We start from the raw sequence: 16,147 nt of genomic DNA on the forward strand, positions 1-16,147 counted from the left end.
ATATAGGTGTTTTTGATTGGTTTAATTTTTTTTATATATATATATATATATATATATCAGAGTTGTGGTGGGGCAAATTTACACATGTGGTGACGTCACAATTGTGTTGCATTGTGGTATATGGAGCTGCCTGAAGTGTACATATGAAGTAGACTCGCTCCCCCTGTCAAAATCGAGGGAAAGAGGGTCTGTCCATATAAACTTCCCTCGTCCACTTCACGAAGTAGGACGCACTTCAAAATGGCGGCAGGGATTCCCCCGAGGGAAGTGCTTAGGGCTTTTATTTATATAGAAGCTGGAACGCAGCCCTAGAACTAAAATCGTTCCTAGTTCCTGCGTTGTGAACACACTAAAATTTGGGTACTTCAGCCAATAGTTCTAGGAACTATGAAAAGGTTCCTGCGGTGCAAAAGCCCCTAAGGCAGTGGTCTCAAACTCGCGGGCCTAAATATTTTGTGGCCCCCTACTTGACATAAAAGTTTAATGTTAGTGCGGCCCGTTGTTGCGTGTGCCGCATTTAAAAAAAATAAATGTATCCCTTATGGGCTACCATAGATAGTCTCGTGACAGCTTACAGCGGGTTTGTTGTCAATAGTTGTCATAGACAACCGCGAAGTACAAACATACTGGGGAAGTATTAACATTAGTCACATTAGTCAGAAGTAGACAGAAAATATATGCCATCACCCAGTTCCAGTCATGTCTCTCTCAAAACGTGCCGTGAAGAGAAAGGTTGGCGAAGAGCACAGGCAATTTCAGGAAAAGTGGGAGACGGAATATTTTTTTAATACCCCTACGTGTCTCATATGCACAGAGAAAGTTGCGGTGTACAAGGAATATAACATCAGACGTCATTACTCAACTAGACATGCTGAGGAGTATACAAAATACCATGGAGATGAGAGAAAGAACCGGGTCGCCAATCTTAAAAAAATGTCTATTGAGGCAACAAGATTTATTCAAGAAAGCAAAGAAAGAGAATGAAGCAGCCGTCGAAGCTAGCTACGTGGTGAGTGAGATGATTGCGAAGGCCGGTAAGCCGTTCAAGGGAGGCGAGTTCATCAAAAAGTGCATGTTACTAGCTGCAAGTAAAGTCTGTCCGGAAAAGAAGGGTCAGTTTAGCAACATCAGCCTTTCAGCTAACACAGTGGCAGAGTGCATTTCTGACCTTTCAGAAAACATTTATGATCAGCTGCGTGAGAAAGTCAAACGTTTTTGTGCATACTCAGTCGCTCTTGATGAGAGCACAGACACTGACACCGCGCAGCTCGCAATATATGTCCGTGGTGTTGACGGCAATTTTGAAGTGATCGAGGAGTTGCTCGCTGTGATTCCAATGCATGGTCAGACCAGCACTCAGGAGATATTACGCCAGCTGTGTGGTGCTATTGAAGATGCAGGTTTGCCATGGAAGAGGTTTACTGGAATAACGACCGACGGTGCGCCATCAATGACAGGAAGGAAAAATGGACTGGTAGCACTTGTTCAAAGAAAACTGGAAGAGGAGAATGTGGAGAAGGCCATTGCTCTGCACTGCATTATCCATCAGCAGGCTCTTTGCAGCAAATGCCTGAGGTTTGACAATGTGATGTCTGTTGTTGTGAAATGCATCAACCATATCAGATCTAGGGGCTTAAAGCACCGGCAGTTCCGCGCCTTTTTGGAGGAAATAGAGTCATGAGGATGTGCTCTACTTCACCGAGGTGCGTTGGCTCAGTAGGGGAAACGTCTTGAAGAGGTTTTTTGAGCTGAGAGCAGAAGTGAAAGCCTTCATGGAGAAGGATGGGATGGCTTTTCCTGTGTTAAAGGACCCCAAATGGCTCATGGACTTAGCTTTTCTTGTTGACATCACACAGGAGCTGAATGTACTGAACAAGAAGTTGCAAGGCCAGGGGCAGCTTGTCAGTGCTGCCTATGACAATGTGAGGGCATTCTCCACAAAACTTGTGTTATGGAAAGCCCAGCTCTCTCAGACAAACCTCTGCCATTTCCTAGCATGCAAGGCACTTGTGGATGTGGGCACACCATTCAGTGGTGAGAAGTATGCTGATGCCATTATGAAGCTACAGGAGGAATTTGATCGCAGGTTTGCAGACTTCAAGACACACAGAGCCACTTTTTTCCCCCACATTTTTGCTGACCCCTTCTCCTTCGATGTGCAAGATAGTCCTCCTGTACTTCAAATGGAGCTCATTGACCTGCAGTGCAATTCTGAACTCAAAGCCAAGTTCAGGGAGGTGAGTGGAAATGCAGACAAGCTTGGACATTTTTTTGAGAGAGCTGCCACCCACCTTCCCTGAGCTCTCCAGAATGTTCAAGCGGACCATGTGCCTTTTTGGGACCACATATCTATGTAAAAAGCTATTCTCCACCATGAACTTCAATAAGTCAAAGTACAGGTCCAGACTTACTGATGAGCATCTTCAAGCCATACTGAGGGTTTCAACTGTTTCCTCCCTCAAGCCAAATGTGTCTCAGCTGTGTGAGAGGAAGCGCTGCCAGTTCTCTGGCAGCAAGGAGTAGGCAGAAGCCTATGTTCTGAAGAACCGTTCATGTTCTGAAGAACCGTTCATGTTCAGAAGGACACCTCATGAAGAACCATTCATGTTCAGATTCAGAAAGGAATGTTCAAATTCAGAGGAACAGTTCAGAATAAACGTTAATAATAAAGATTGAGAAGATTGGATCAGTTGTGCTCCTTTTTTGGAATACTTGATGCGGCCCAGCCTGACCCAGACTCTACCTCCAGCGGCCCCCAGGTAAGTTGAGTTTGAGAGTTGAGACCCCTGCCCTAAGGCCGTGTGTCCACCAAAGCGTTTTTAGCCAGCTGAAAACGCTAGACGCTCTGCTGAAAACGCCTAGCTGTGAGCGCTTGAGAGCGTTTTGGCAGCGCAGCGTTTTTTCCGTTGAGACGTTTCGTTGCAATGATACAGAATATCCGCAGCACAGTTTACTTGTAACTGATTTCGCAGATAATTTGTTTCATACTAAAAATTTATTTTTCATCGATTTTGTTCGGTTTGCTCTGATGGTTGATGTTGTTGTACAGAAAGACAATAACTTTATTATTAAATAAAATATCATGCAGTAGCATATTATCTTAATTTAGAAAATGTCTTTAAGATGTTTGATTTAGAATTGATGTGAAACTGACATTTTAAAGACGGGAACGGACTGGAAATTAATTCTATATGCCTACATTTTATATTTTTATAGGCCTACATTTTATACTTTTATATAAATAAAAGTCTTTTGTCATTTCATTAGTTGAATTTTGTGGAAATTATTTTTATTTCTTGATGACTTTCATGTTTCATAAGAAGCTATTAATCACTTAATGCAATTTTGATGTAATATTTATATCGACTTTGTGTATATAAAATAAGCAAAAACTTAATTTATTATGCTATTTATATGCCCATATGTATCTTATCCCATATTTGATATGAGAGGAAAACGTGAGAACCCAGAAGTCGAAAGTGTTTAAATCAATCAATATACCATTTACATTTTGTGAACGAAAGCTCGTTCCAATGTTAAACGAACCACGTGTAGATAACACGAATTAACACATTAAGTTGTTCATGTGATCTGACATTAAACACTGTAAGGAAACCCCGCCGTTAAGCAGGGCATCAAAAAATTAGTTTATACTCATTGTGTTCCTCCCCACGGAAATCTTTAGTAAAAGGCGAAAGATTTATACGATCTGAAGAGAAACATGAGTGTACTAGTTTCCTTATGGCACCAGCACGGACCCGAGTGTAAGGAACACACTTCACGAGAACGGTGACGGACACCGTGTGTGTTCAACATTAAACAGATTATTTGTTGTGTCAGACTAAGTGACTCTTCTCTTTTGTGACGGTCTGCTCTTTTTAAAAAAAAAACGTGATTTCTAGATGAAAAAAAAAAACACTTTAGGATCCTTGTTAAACTGACACAGGCCAGTTTAATTAAAGTACTTCTAAAGTTCTGTTGTGAAATGTTTAAGATAACACTACTGTCAAACAAATGCGAATATACAACTCACTGCTCTTGAAGGATACATTTATTAGCTTTATTATTTAATAATATATTATACAGTAGCATATTATTTTAATTTTTTATGAAGATAATGAGAAATTTAGGCTGTTTTATTTTACACTTGAATGTCTTTTTAATTTCTGAATGTTTACCTCAGCTAATAGTCTACTTTTGTATTATTTTGCTGGTAGGCCTACTTTATATATTAAAAATGTTTGTTTTATTAGTTCATTGTCTTTTGTTACTTTATTGGTTGTCTTGAATAATTGCTTGATGACTATAGCCTTTAATGTTTTATAGGTTATTAGTCGTCTAAATGTCATTTTGATGTAATATCGCAAGATATTAAATCTAGTACACATTAAACATTAACATTTAGTTAACATAGGAACGCATTCCTCACATGTGAATAACGAATAAAGATCAGGTTTAAAAGAGATTCTGACATTGTACACAGCAAGTAAGCCCCGCCGTTTGGCAGGGCATCAAAAAATTAGTTTATACTCATTGTGTTCCTCCCCACGGAAATCTTTAGTAAAAGGCGAAAGATTTATACGATCTGAAGAGAAACATGAGTGTACTAATTTCCTCACTGCACCAGCACGGACCCGACTGTAAGGAACACACTTCACGAGAACGGTGACGGACACCGTGTTTAACATTTAACATAGATTATTTGTTGTGAGACTGGATAGTTTGTACATTTTCTATAAAGTGACTCATCCGATCTGCTCTTTTTTATTTTAAATGTGAACATAAAATATATATATATATATATAATTACCACATACTTTATGATCCCTGTTGAACTGACACACACCAACAGAGGGCGTTGTCTTCTTACATCAGTGAGTGGAACACAAAAAGTTCTCTTTTAAATTCTAACATTATGGAAACTAACGAAAACACCAAACTGAAAGTGACGAGCACTTTTGGACAAGTGACGGACAGACATTTATGAGCACAGCATAAATTCTTGTTTCTATATTGTGTGTTGAGACAAAGAGAGCACAATATGTTTCGCAATCGGAGGGATTATTTCACCAGCCTAAAATATCGTGTCCACTTTACACCTGAAACGAAACTGCCATCCTGAAACGAAACAGGACTTGTACTTTTCAGTACAGTCACGCTTCCAAACCAGCGAAACCCAACGCGCGAGCACTTAAAACATACGATTTCTAGACATTAAAGTTTTATCACCATAACATTAAGTTACTAAAAGGTACTATTCCACATGCGACTTACACGAAATAAAGAAACATGTTTTACAGTGCAATCATGATCCCGGCACAAGGTACTTAATTTCTTATATTCAACAAGTATAGGAAGCCCCGCAATTAAGCAGGGCATCAAAAAATTAGTTTATACTCATTGTGTTCCTCCCCACGGAAATCTTTAGTAAAAGGCGAAAGATTTATACGATCTGAAGAGAAACATGAGTGTACTAAAGATTCCTGGCGCACCAGCACGGACCCGACTGACGGAAACACGTTTCACACGAACGGTGACAATATGACAGACATGAACATTGCAAATATTATGTTACAGCACAACGTATTATAATGTTAAAAACGATTATGCAACTAAATTGTATAACAAACAAGAGTGTATGGGTTAATAAAATAAAAAAAAACACTTAATGAAATGTATAGTACTCCATTGCATTGTGGGTAAGAGGGTTTACTTCCGGGTTCGTCATCGCTCACGGAATCAGGTCGCTTTACCATAGGTCGTCTTCTTACGGCATATTATTGCCTTAAAGCGGCTTTGGCTTTACTTGTAAATATATAATATAAGTCTATATTTCCTGGCATGGTAAAAAGGCGGCTTTACATTATCAAAAAACAGTAAACACATTGAACTATGACCTATGGATAAAATGTCTGCTAAATGAAATGAAGAAAATACAACATGCAATAAAAAAATAATGATATGCAATAAACCTTGTAGCATTTTCAGCCATTGATATTAATTTATAGTAAAATAATCAAAACTATGAAATAATAAAGTATGCAAATAAATATAATTTAAAACAGCATGTATGCTGGACACTTGCTGGCTGCCTTCATTACTGGGTAAGCAAAGTATAATTTATATTTGTTAACAAAAAAAAAATCAAAATTTAGAACTGTTTTTATGATCATGACAAACATAATCATAAATATTTTTGAAACGTTAAGCTTCAATATTATGGAGATCAAATTGAAAAAAAAAAAAAAAAAAAAAAGTCCCTTAACTTTCCCCATATATTTTCTATGGTAGGCTAGTGCTTAACATTACGGATGCAATATATTTTTGACCACATGTAGATTTCATGGCGCTGTTTCGCCCTTTCCGTGGCGGGTCATTACAATCGCATAATATGGTTAACCAGTTCACAAAATAGTTTTGTTACAACACATACTTACTGAAAAATTACGTGGCTTACGTGTTTTAAGCCAGGCAGGTAAACTAAGATGAATTCTTTACTATTTTTTTGGGGGGGGGGGGGGTTGTTATTTATCATCATCATCATTTAATTGTGTTGTTAATAGTTTTGAATGGTTTGTAAAGTTTAATATATAAATAAAACAAGTATGATTCTATCAAAAGTTTGGTTTACTGTCGTTTTTATTAACAGAAATGTATAATTTATTGGAGGTTCTTTAGGTACTTTTAACTGGTCCACTTGTGTATGTATAAGCTTGAAATCAAATTGACAAAGAAATAAAAATGTACTTTCTCCCCGTCGGGGAATCGAACCCCGGTCTTCCGCGTGACAGGCGGAGATACTGTCCACTATACTAACGAGGAAGGGACCGATTTTACCTCCGGAATGTAGTACTTTTAATTTGACATTTCCGCATTTCTATGACTGACAAAAGCAAGATAAAAGTACCACATCCAGCCTCCGTACTTCAGTCCCTTCCTCGTTAGTATAGTGGACAGTATCTCCGCCTGTCACGCGGAAGACCGGGGTTCGATTCCCCGACGGGGAGAAACAATTGTTTTGTTGTTGTTGTTATTTTAATTAACTCAAGAATTAGTAGGCCTATACGTTTTAAAGTTTTTGCCCAAATTTATAAAATCTGACATATATAAAACATCATCAACAGAACTCAAAACAGCCTATTCCACTTATAAATCACTAACAACATTCTGACTTTAAACATTATTAAAGAGCCCCGCAATTAAGCAGGACATCAAAAAATTGATAATACTCATTGTGCTCCTCCCCACGGAAATCTTTAGTAAAAGGCGAAAGATTTATACGATCTGAGGAAAAACATGAGTGAATTGACGGTACAACAGCTCGAGAAGAAACCCGAGTCGGGAGAACACATCTCACAGTAACGGTACGAACATTAAGTGCATTAATGCGTATGTGAGAAATAATAGTGTAACAAAACTGATAACACACTGCCTATATAGGCCTAGTAAAGTAATACAATGCAAAAACACCACAAATTAAAAGTACTTTGTTATTACGGAGATGGTTATGGTGGTTATAATGAAACGCAACAAACCGCACTGTCTGTGGGCTTTCGGTTTCGTCATCACGCCTTCTTCTAACTCTTTCACGAACTTTTGCAAATTCACAATAAATTATCAATATTCCAAAGCACCTCAATCACTAAAACTGTAGTGACTGTGACATACATAATTCACCTTTGGGTTAAATGTAGTTCTATACATTGTTGGTGATAAATGCAGTACTTTGTTCTTAGCGTTTTTTTCCTCATAACTGTTCAGGGATCGTGGTCCCTTTAAATGTTCTGTATGGGTGATGACGTAGGACGCTTGTCAGCGCCATTGGTTCGCTGTTAGTTTTGTCATACGAAATAAACGACACACGTATTTGTGTGCTCAAAGTGAGAAGTTGTCTCTTGCTAGTTACTGCAATTTCCACACTGGTGACCCCGACATTAGTCTGCTGGACGTATCCAGAGACACGACACGACCATGACCGCGAACGCTGTCACCCTCAAACTCCCCGAATTCTGGGAATCGTCGGCATCTGCATGGTTCGCACAGACTGAAGCGCAGTTCGCGCTGCGTGAGATCACCGCGGATACAACAAAATACTACTACGTAGTGTCGGCTCTCGGTAATTCAACGGCATCCAGAGTGGTGAGCCTTCTAACAAATCCTCCGGAAAACGAGAAATATGCAGCACTCAAAGCACACCTGTTGAAAACGTTCGGACTGTCGGACGCTGAGAGAGCCGGCAGGCTTTTCTCCCTTCAAGGACTGGGTGACAGCAAACCGTCCGAGCTCATGGACCGCATGCTGGATCTTTTGGGAGAGCACAGACCCGATTTTCTGTTCATCCAGCTTTTCCTGCGTCAGCTGCCTTCACAAGTGAGAGCTGCATTAGCCAACACCACAATCACTGACTGTCGGAGACTGGCTGAGGAAGCTGATAAATTTTTCCTGGCGAGTCACGGACATTGTGCGGACGCGCTTTTTCCCGCGCACATCGCTTCGGTGACACGTGACGACTCCACCTTCGTCGCGGCAACCACTTCTCGGCGGCAGTTGTCTTCTGGCCCCCAACAACTTCCAGGCTTATGTTTCTACCATGCTAAGTTTGGAACCAAGGCTAACAAATGTCGCTCACCATGCAGTTTCGGCGGGTCGGGAAACGCCGGGGCCGGCGCTCAGTAGTGGCCATGAGCGTCGGCCGCGTAGGCAGGCTGCTTTTCATCCACGACAGCATCTCTGGACGGCGTTTTCTGTGCGACACAGGAGCACAGAGGAGCGTCCTGCCTGCATCCCGTTTGGACATGGTGACCGACAGCCACGGCCCTCCTATGGAAGCTGCAAATGGTAGCCCCATCCGCACATATGGAACGAGGTACATCGAACTGTGTTTAGGAGGACAGCACTTCGGCTGGAACTTTGTTACCGCAAAGGTTGCCGTTCCCCTCCTCGGCGCTGATTTTTTGTGTGCACATGGACTGTTGGTGGATGTAAAGAATCGCCGTCTGATTGACGCTGTCACGTTTTGCTCTTATACATGCACGCTCAGCGGGACTGACTCCATACGGCTGTCTAGCATGCTTTCAGCTTCTGATGATTTCCACCGTCTGCTTGCCAGTTTCCCAGCCCTCACTCAGCCCACTTTCTCTGCATCAGCCGTGAAGCATGGTGTGGAGCACCATCTCGCCACCACTGGTCCACCCGTCTACGCCCGCGCTCGGCGCCTCGACCCAACCAAGCTTGCCGTTGCAAAGGCTGAGTTTGCGAACATGGAACGCCTGGGAATAGTTCGCCGATCCGACAGCCCATGGGCATCGCCCCTCCACATCGTCCCCAAACCTGGTGGCGGCTGGCGCCCGTGTGGCGACTACCGGCGGCTTAATGAGGCAACGGCGCCTGACCGATACCCAGTCCCGAACATACAGGATTTTTCAGCACACCTGTCTGGCAAGGTGATTTTTTCCAAGGTCGACCTCGTTCGTGGATATCATCAGGTGCCGGTACATCCACTGGACATCCCCAAAACGGCAGTGATCACGCCGTTTGGTCTGTTTGAGTTCCTGCGTATGCCGTTCGGCCTTAAAAACGCCGCCCAAACTTTTCAACGCCTCATGGACTCTGTTTTGCGGGACCTGCCTTTTCTTTTTGTGTACTTGGATGACATTCTAGTAGCGAGCACGTCCAAGTCTCAGCACCTGGCGCACCTCCAAACCCTTTTTGAGCGGCTTAGCCAACATGGATTGATTGTCAACCCCGCCAAGTGCCAGTTCGGCCTCTCCACCATTGACTTCCTTGGACACAGAGTCACTAAGGACGGGGCGGTCCCTCTCCCATCAAAGGTGGAGGCAGTCACACAGTTCCCACGCCCGCTCACTGTCAAATCCCTGCAGGAGTTCCTCGGCATGGTGAATTTTTACCACCGCTTCATTCCTCGAGCTGCTCTGCTCATGCGGCCTTTGCACGAGGCCTTGAAAGGTAAACCACAGCACGTTGTGGACTGGACTGAGAGTAGAGACAGGGCTTTTGCCGCCACTAAGGCAGCCCTAGCGAACGCCACCATGTTGGCACATCCTTCTCCAACAGCCCCCATCGCCATCACCTCGGATGCCTCAGACTATGCTGTCGGTGCTGTCTACGAGCAGTGGGTAGGCGGTGCCTGGCAGCCGCTGGCTTTCTTTAGCCGTCAGATGCGCCCCTGTGAGCGGAAGTACAGCACTTTCGACCGGGAGCTGCTGGGTCTCTACCTCGCCATCCGACATTTCCGTTCCCTGCTGGAAGGCCGACACTTCACTGCGTTTGTGGATCACAAGCCGTTGACTTTTGCCATGGCCAAGGTGGCTGAACCGTGGTCCGCCCGCCAGCAACGTCATCTGTCCTACATTTCAGAGTTCACCACGGACTTGCAGCACGTTGCTGGTAAGACCAACCACGTGGCTGACTGCTTATCACGGGCTGTGGTGGGGGCAGTCCACCTGGGCTTAGATTACAACCGCATGGCGGCCGCTCAGGCCACAGACCCGGACGTGCAACTCCTGAGGACCTCGACTACAGGTCTGCAGATCGAGGATGTAGTTTTTGGCGATGCCGGCACCACGCTCCTGTGTGACATCTCCACAGGTAGTCCTCGGCCAGTCGTTCCCTCGGGATGGAGACGACAAGTTTTTGACGCCATCCATGGTCTCTCCCACCCCGGTTCGAAAGCGTCACAGAGACTGGTTGCAGCTAAGTTTGTTTGGCACGGCCTCAAGAAGGACGTTAGGGATTGGGCTAACATCTGTGTTGAGTGCCAACGGGCCAAAGTCCACCGCCACACTAAAGCCCCGTTAGGTTTGTTCCCGGTTCCGGAGAGACGTTTTGACCATGTAAACGTGGACCTGGTCGGTCCTCTGCCCTCCTCTCACGGTTTCACATATCTGTTCACCATGGTTGACAGGACCACCCGCTGGCCCGAGGTTGTGCCTTTGACGTCAATGGCATCTGTCGAGATGACACGGGCATTTATTAGCACCTGGGTTGCCCGTTTCGGCAGTCCTTCGGACATTTCCTCTGACCGAGGCGCGCAGTTCACGTCTGAGCTGTGGGACGCTGTCGCACAGAGCCTCGGAGTGAAACTCCACCGCACGACCGCATATCACCCGCAGGCTAACGGACTCTGTGAACGTTTTCATAGGTCAATGAAGGCTGCCCTGCGTGCCAGCCTCAAAGACAGCAACTGGGTCGACAAGCTCCCATGGGTGTTGCTGGGCATCAGGACTGCGCCAAAGGAGGACCTTCAGTCCTCATCCGCGGAGCTTGTTTATGGACAGCCACTGCGGGTACCGGGGGAGTTTGTCCCTAGTGCCACGGTTCCCTGGTCTGCTACTTTCCAGCGGTCTACTCTACTGGACAATGCAAGGCTTTTCGCACCTGTCCCTACTTCACGTCACGGCCTCCCTCAGTCACACATCCCCGCTGGACTTCAGACGGCTGACTACGTTTTCATTCGCCACGATGCTCACAGGGGACCGCTACGTCCGCCCTATGAGGGCCCATTCCGGGTCCTGGAGACGGGGGACAAACATTTTGTGGTGGACAGAGGCGGCAAACCGGAGCGACTTTCTATCGACCGCCTCAAACCGGCTCATTTGGACGTAGCCAGGCCCATCAACCTGGCCCAGCCCCCACGCCGCGGACGGCCTCCTGCTCTGCCTCCACCCCTTGCTCCTAAACCTCCTACACTCCATGCCCCACACCCGGGTCTTGGCGGGACACCGGCTGCAGTGAGGTTTCCTCAACCTCCAGTACAGCGCAGCCGTTGTGGTCGGTTGATACGCCCACCTCCCCGTTGACAGTTTGGTTCTTCGGATACAGTGAATTCTGGGGGGACGTGTGTAGTGACTGTGACATACATAATTCACCTTTGGGTTAAATGTAGTTCTATACATTGTTGGTGATAAATGCAGTACTTTGTTCTTAGCGTTTTTTTCCTCATAACTGTTCAGGGATCGTGGTCCCTTTAAATGTTCTGTATGGGTGATGACGTAGGACGCTTGTCAGCGCCATTGGTTCGCTGTTAGTTTTGTCATACGAAATAAACGACACACGTATTTGTGTGCTCAAAGTGAGAAGTTGTCTCTTGCTAGTTACTGCAATTTCCACAAAACAAACAAACATCTAGACTACTCGTTTCCCAGTATTTCCATTGATATAATATGGACAAAACTGAAATTATAGCCTACAGATGAAAATTATAAGGGAAAACACATTGTAATAAATCTTTCTTTCCCATTAATTCTGCCTCACTAAAAAAAGATATGGAATTATCAACAGAGAAACAGCAATTAAAACGACAAAGTATTGAGGAACAGCTTTGAGGCATATCAAGACATAAATATTGATATATAAAAGATATAAATGAAATTATTCATAAAAACTACAGCATATTATTAAATGAAAGAATAACATACCAGCAGCCACATCACAATCTCTACAGCGACACATAGTGTTAATTAACGGTACGGCACTCTACAGCCCAAACTGCGTTTAACACGATTTACATAAACAAATGTATATATTATTGTTAATAGCGATTGTGAATATTGACATGATATCAGACAAACTTTTCACCCATCAACCATTTCTATCAAGCGCCCGTTATTCTATATTCTACATAATTCATGAGTAAGTTAACTGTCGTTAAAGTAGGCTATTACAAGCCCTCAAAAAGTAACAACCATTCTATTTCAATTAAAATATCAATTCCGACTCAAATTAGGTGTTCAGTCCAATCCGTAAAACGGAGGCTCACCTTGTATCTTTCCATCAACTCCGGTCACATGTTTGTCAGAAATTGCTGGAAATTTCCATCGTTAAGGTCCTTTGTCAGTGGACTAATGAAGCCTGAAGCAAATTAGTCTGCACAGTGTTTGTGCTGTGATAAACATGTTTTTATGTATATATATAATTGTAAAATGCTTTTTTGAAAGAAGGAAAATAAACAAAGCCATTAGAAAATGAATAAAGAAAATATATTTAAATGAAAAACAACAGGCATTTCGCATGACAACTCCATCAGATTTGCAAATCATGCACAGGACAAAATCAGCACTAAATATTTGACATCACACTTTCATATTATTTAGCATTTTTATGATTATACATAAAAGACAGGAGGAGTTTTCATTTTAGTTTAAATTTATTTTTTTGTATATTTTTTATGTGCTTTGACATTTTTTAAATTTGTAATTTTTTTAAATATAATTATTTGTAGCCTATATATAATATCTTTTTATTTCAGTTTAAGTTTTATTTCAGTTTCCAGATTAGTTTTAATGCTTCAACTTTTTCAGTTTGTTGCCAAGGCAGCATTTTTTATTTTTTTTCATGTAATATTTAGGCTATATATATTATATATATATATATCAATTACCAATAATAAAAAAAAAGTTTTAGTTTAGTTAACGACCACAACCCTACAAAGTTAGAAATGGTTGTTTCGTCAGTCAGTGTTTTATAATGTTATTTTCTCTTTTTTGATTTAAAATGACCTTTTAGGAATTCAGGGGAATAAATGCTCAAAACAATTTATATGCACTATGAAAATGATCTGAGTATTGTGACTTTTCCCTGTCCTTGCCTCTCAGTCAGGACACAGTAGACCAGGATCAGAATGAAGAAGCAGTTTCATGCAGCCGAGTGAGGAAAACTCATCTCGCAGGATCGGGGCCAAAGGGCGTGAGGTAGACATGGGTGGGCCTGCTCAAATCTTTTTCCATGCTGTGGCTCTGTGCACTGGACAGTGTGGGAAGACATGTGGGATGAAAGAGAGTTTGGTAAATGCCTCAACCACACTATGTTTAAAGTCTATACGCAGGGATGTTTAGATACTTCTGGAAATCAAGTGAAAAAGGATGGAAAGTCTGCTCTGAGAATTCAGACCCCTTTAGATAACAGATTAGCTAATGCGTCGCTGGCCAGAAGATCATAGGGAAAATGATACATCTGACTCATTTCTTCATTGAAACATTTTCGGGAAAATAATTATAGGTCTCATTCAAAATCCTCAGTTAGCCTTTATATGTGCGCAGAGCCATTGTTCCTAAGCCGACCTAATGAGCGAGATGCTGCAGTGCACGGAAATGTTGTTAAAGGCAAATCATTCATATATAAGTTGTATAAAAACATAAATGTAGAAATGTGAAGATCAACATGTTTTGGACTGTAGTCTGCCATTGAACATCTGCTAGCTTATATGACCCAAAGCACTGTTTAGTTTTGTTGGCTTCAGCTCCGCTCTCATGCCTGTCCTGGACGACGCTCTGGCTCTAGAAGAGTGAGTTATGCCAGTGTGGTTTCACTGGTTTGGCTATCCAGACCACCATCGCCTGTCCAGTGTCCACATCATGACCTCCAGTACCTGTGAGGCGGACATGGAAACATTTAGGAGAAATAGAGTTGCCACAAAAAAAAACTACACTCAAAAGTTTGGTGTCAGTAGGGTTTGAAGTCTCTTCTGCTCACCAAGGCTGCATTTATTTGATCAGAAATACAGTCAAATTGTGAAATAATATCACAATGAACTGGTTTCTCTGTGGTTACATTGTAAAATGTAATTTATTCCTGTGATCAAAGCTGCATTTTCAGCATCATTACTCCAGTCTTCAGTGTCACATGATCCTTCAGAAATCATTCTAATCATTTGCTGCAAGAAACATTTCTGATTATTATCAATGTTGAAAACAGTTGCTGCTTCATATTTTTGTGGAAACTGTTCTACATTTTTTTTCAGGATTCTTTGATAAATAGAAAGGTCAAAAGAGCAGTATTTATTTAAAACTTGTCACCACATGTTTTCTGTTGTTGCAAAGGTGATATGTGTGTTTTTCAGTGTGTTATGTTGTAGATAGAGAGTTGTGTGTTGCAGTGTTGTTGCTAATATGATCTGGATGGTTGCACTAAAAAGAGTCTCTCCTCAAGTCTCAGTGATCTTCTGGTCTCCAGATGCTTCTTGGGTTCAACCTTCAATGTAAGTTTATTGGAATAAAAAAAAAAATCCATTTTATTGAAGCAAAGCTTGTAAATCAGATCACTTCGAAAAGTGAGTCATTTGCTCATCTCACTTGCACAAAAACAGATTCAGTATTCCTCAAAGTGAATAAAAACTGCACAATGCAAACTCCGAATATACGCAAACCTGCAATAATGTTATAAAACACAAATATACTTTATGCATTTAATCTTACTTTATTAACCAATGTCTTTGCTGTTGATCTTCGATGATCCAATACGAATAAGCAAAATGGCTTTAGATAAACATCACGTCACGTTTCTTTTTTTCTCTCTTTTTTTTTTGGTTTGCATTGCAGAACTAAGAGTGTTGAACTTTCTTTCCCGTCTGCGATTCAGAACAGCAGCTGAAAGACTTATTCATTTTACTTTTGGTGTTAAAGAGCTTTTACATTTGCCATAAAATAACTTTTTTGTTGTTGTTATTAAAAAACAAGCAAGCCCATGCATCCCAGGTGAGAAAAAGTAATGCGAAAGAATGTAATGTAACACATTATCATAAAAAGTAACTGAGAGAGTTACTCCCAATACTGTAACAATGTACTTTCCCCAAGGCTGGTCATTTTTACAATAAGGCCAACAGTCAGATATAACAGTCCATGTATAAACAATGACACTGTTGGCTTTGTAGAAGAAGAAAAAGTCAAATAAATTTGCAGTCATAGAGGAAACCAAATTCCATTCACTCATCCTGCTCTGTTCCGCTCGGAAAACAGTTGTTCCTGAAAGAAATCAATGGCATCAAGTTCATGTGTGTGTGCAGTGATGTTGTCTATACCAACTCTAAGCTCTATTATGATTGTATGACTCAGAATTATGAATTATGAGGCTTGATCCCTCCCTTATATTGTTGAACATGAGTGTAATTAATCAGGCAGGAGAAGAGGCACGTGATGTTGAGGAGATGAACAGATATGAACAGAGATGTCAGGGTCTTTCTCCAGCATGTGGACTCCATTTGTGCAGCGCATGAGAGCGTTTGGCACAGAAGCCCTTTGGTATCTCTCGATACATCTGCTCAAGCCAAATTATCATATTCTCCAGACTCCAATGAACATAAATCTGCGGCGGGAACACGGACACGTTTTCCCTGGCCGTCATAAAACATTGA

General features: G+C 42.2%; 4 non-coding genes across 4 annotated transcripts; all 4 read right to left on the reverse strand.

Moving 5' to 3' along the window:
• Window positions 1-3,614: 3,614 nt before the first annotated feature.
• Window positions 3,615-3,729, reverse strand: LOC130079482 (U5 spliceosomal RNA). The gene has a single exon (XR_008806463.1). It is a non-coding gene; the product is annotated as a U5 spliceosomal RNA (small nuclear RNA).
• Window positions 3,730-4,489: 760 nt separating this feature from the next.
• Window positions 4,490-4,605, reverse strand: LOC130079481 (U5 spliceosomal RNA). Its single transcript, XR_008806462.1, has one exon. It is a non-coding gene; the product is annotated as a U5 spliceosomal RNA (small nuclear RNA).
• Window positions 4,606-5,356: 751 nt separating this feature from the next.
• On the reverse strand, window positions 5,357-5,472 carry LOC130079480 (U5 spliceosomal RNA). The gene has a single exon (XR_008806461.1). It is a non-coding gene; the product is annotated as a U5 spliceosomal RNA (small nuclear RNA).
• Window positions 5,473-7,189: 1,717 nt separating this feature from the next.
• Window positions 7,190-7,302, reverse strand: LOC130079477 (U5 spliceosomal RNA). The gene has a single exon (XR_008806459.1). It is a non-coding gene; the product is annotated as a U5 spliceosomal RNA (small nuclear RNA).
• Between the last annotated feature and the right edge of the window lie 8,845 nt (window positions 7,303-16,147).

The sequence above is a fragment of the Rhinichthys klamathensis genome, unplaced genomic scaffold, assembly GCF_029890125.1.
Source record: "Rhinichthys klamathensis goyatoka isolate OS25496 unplaced genomic scaffold, OSU_Roscu_1.1 h1tg001078l_1, whole genome shotgun sequence".
NCBI lineage: Eukaryota > Metazoa > Chordata > Actinopteri > Cypriniformes > Leuciscidae > Rhinichthys > Rhinichthys klamathensis.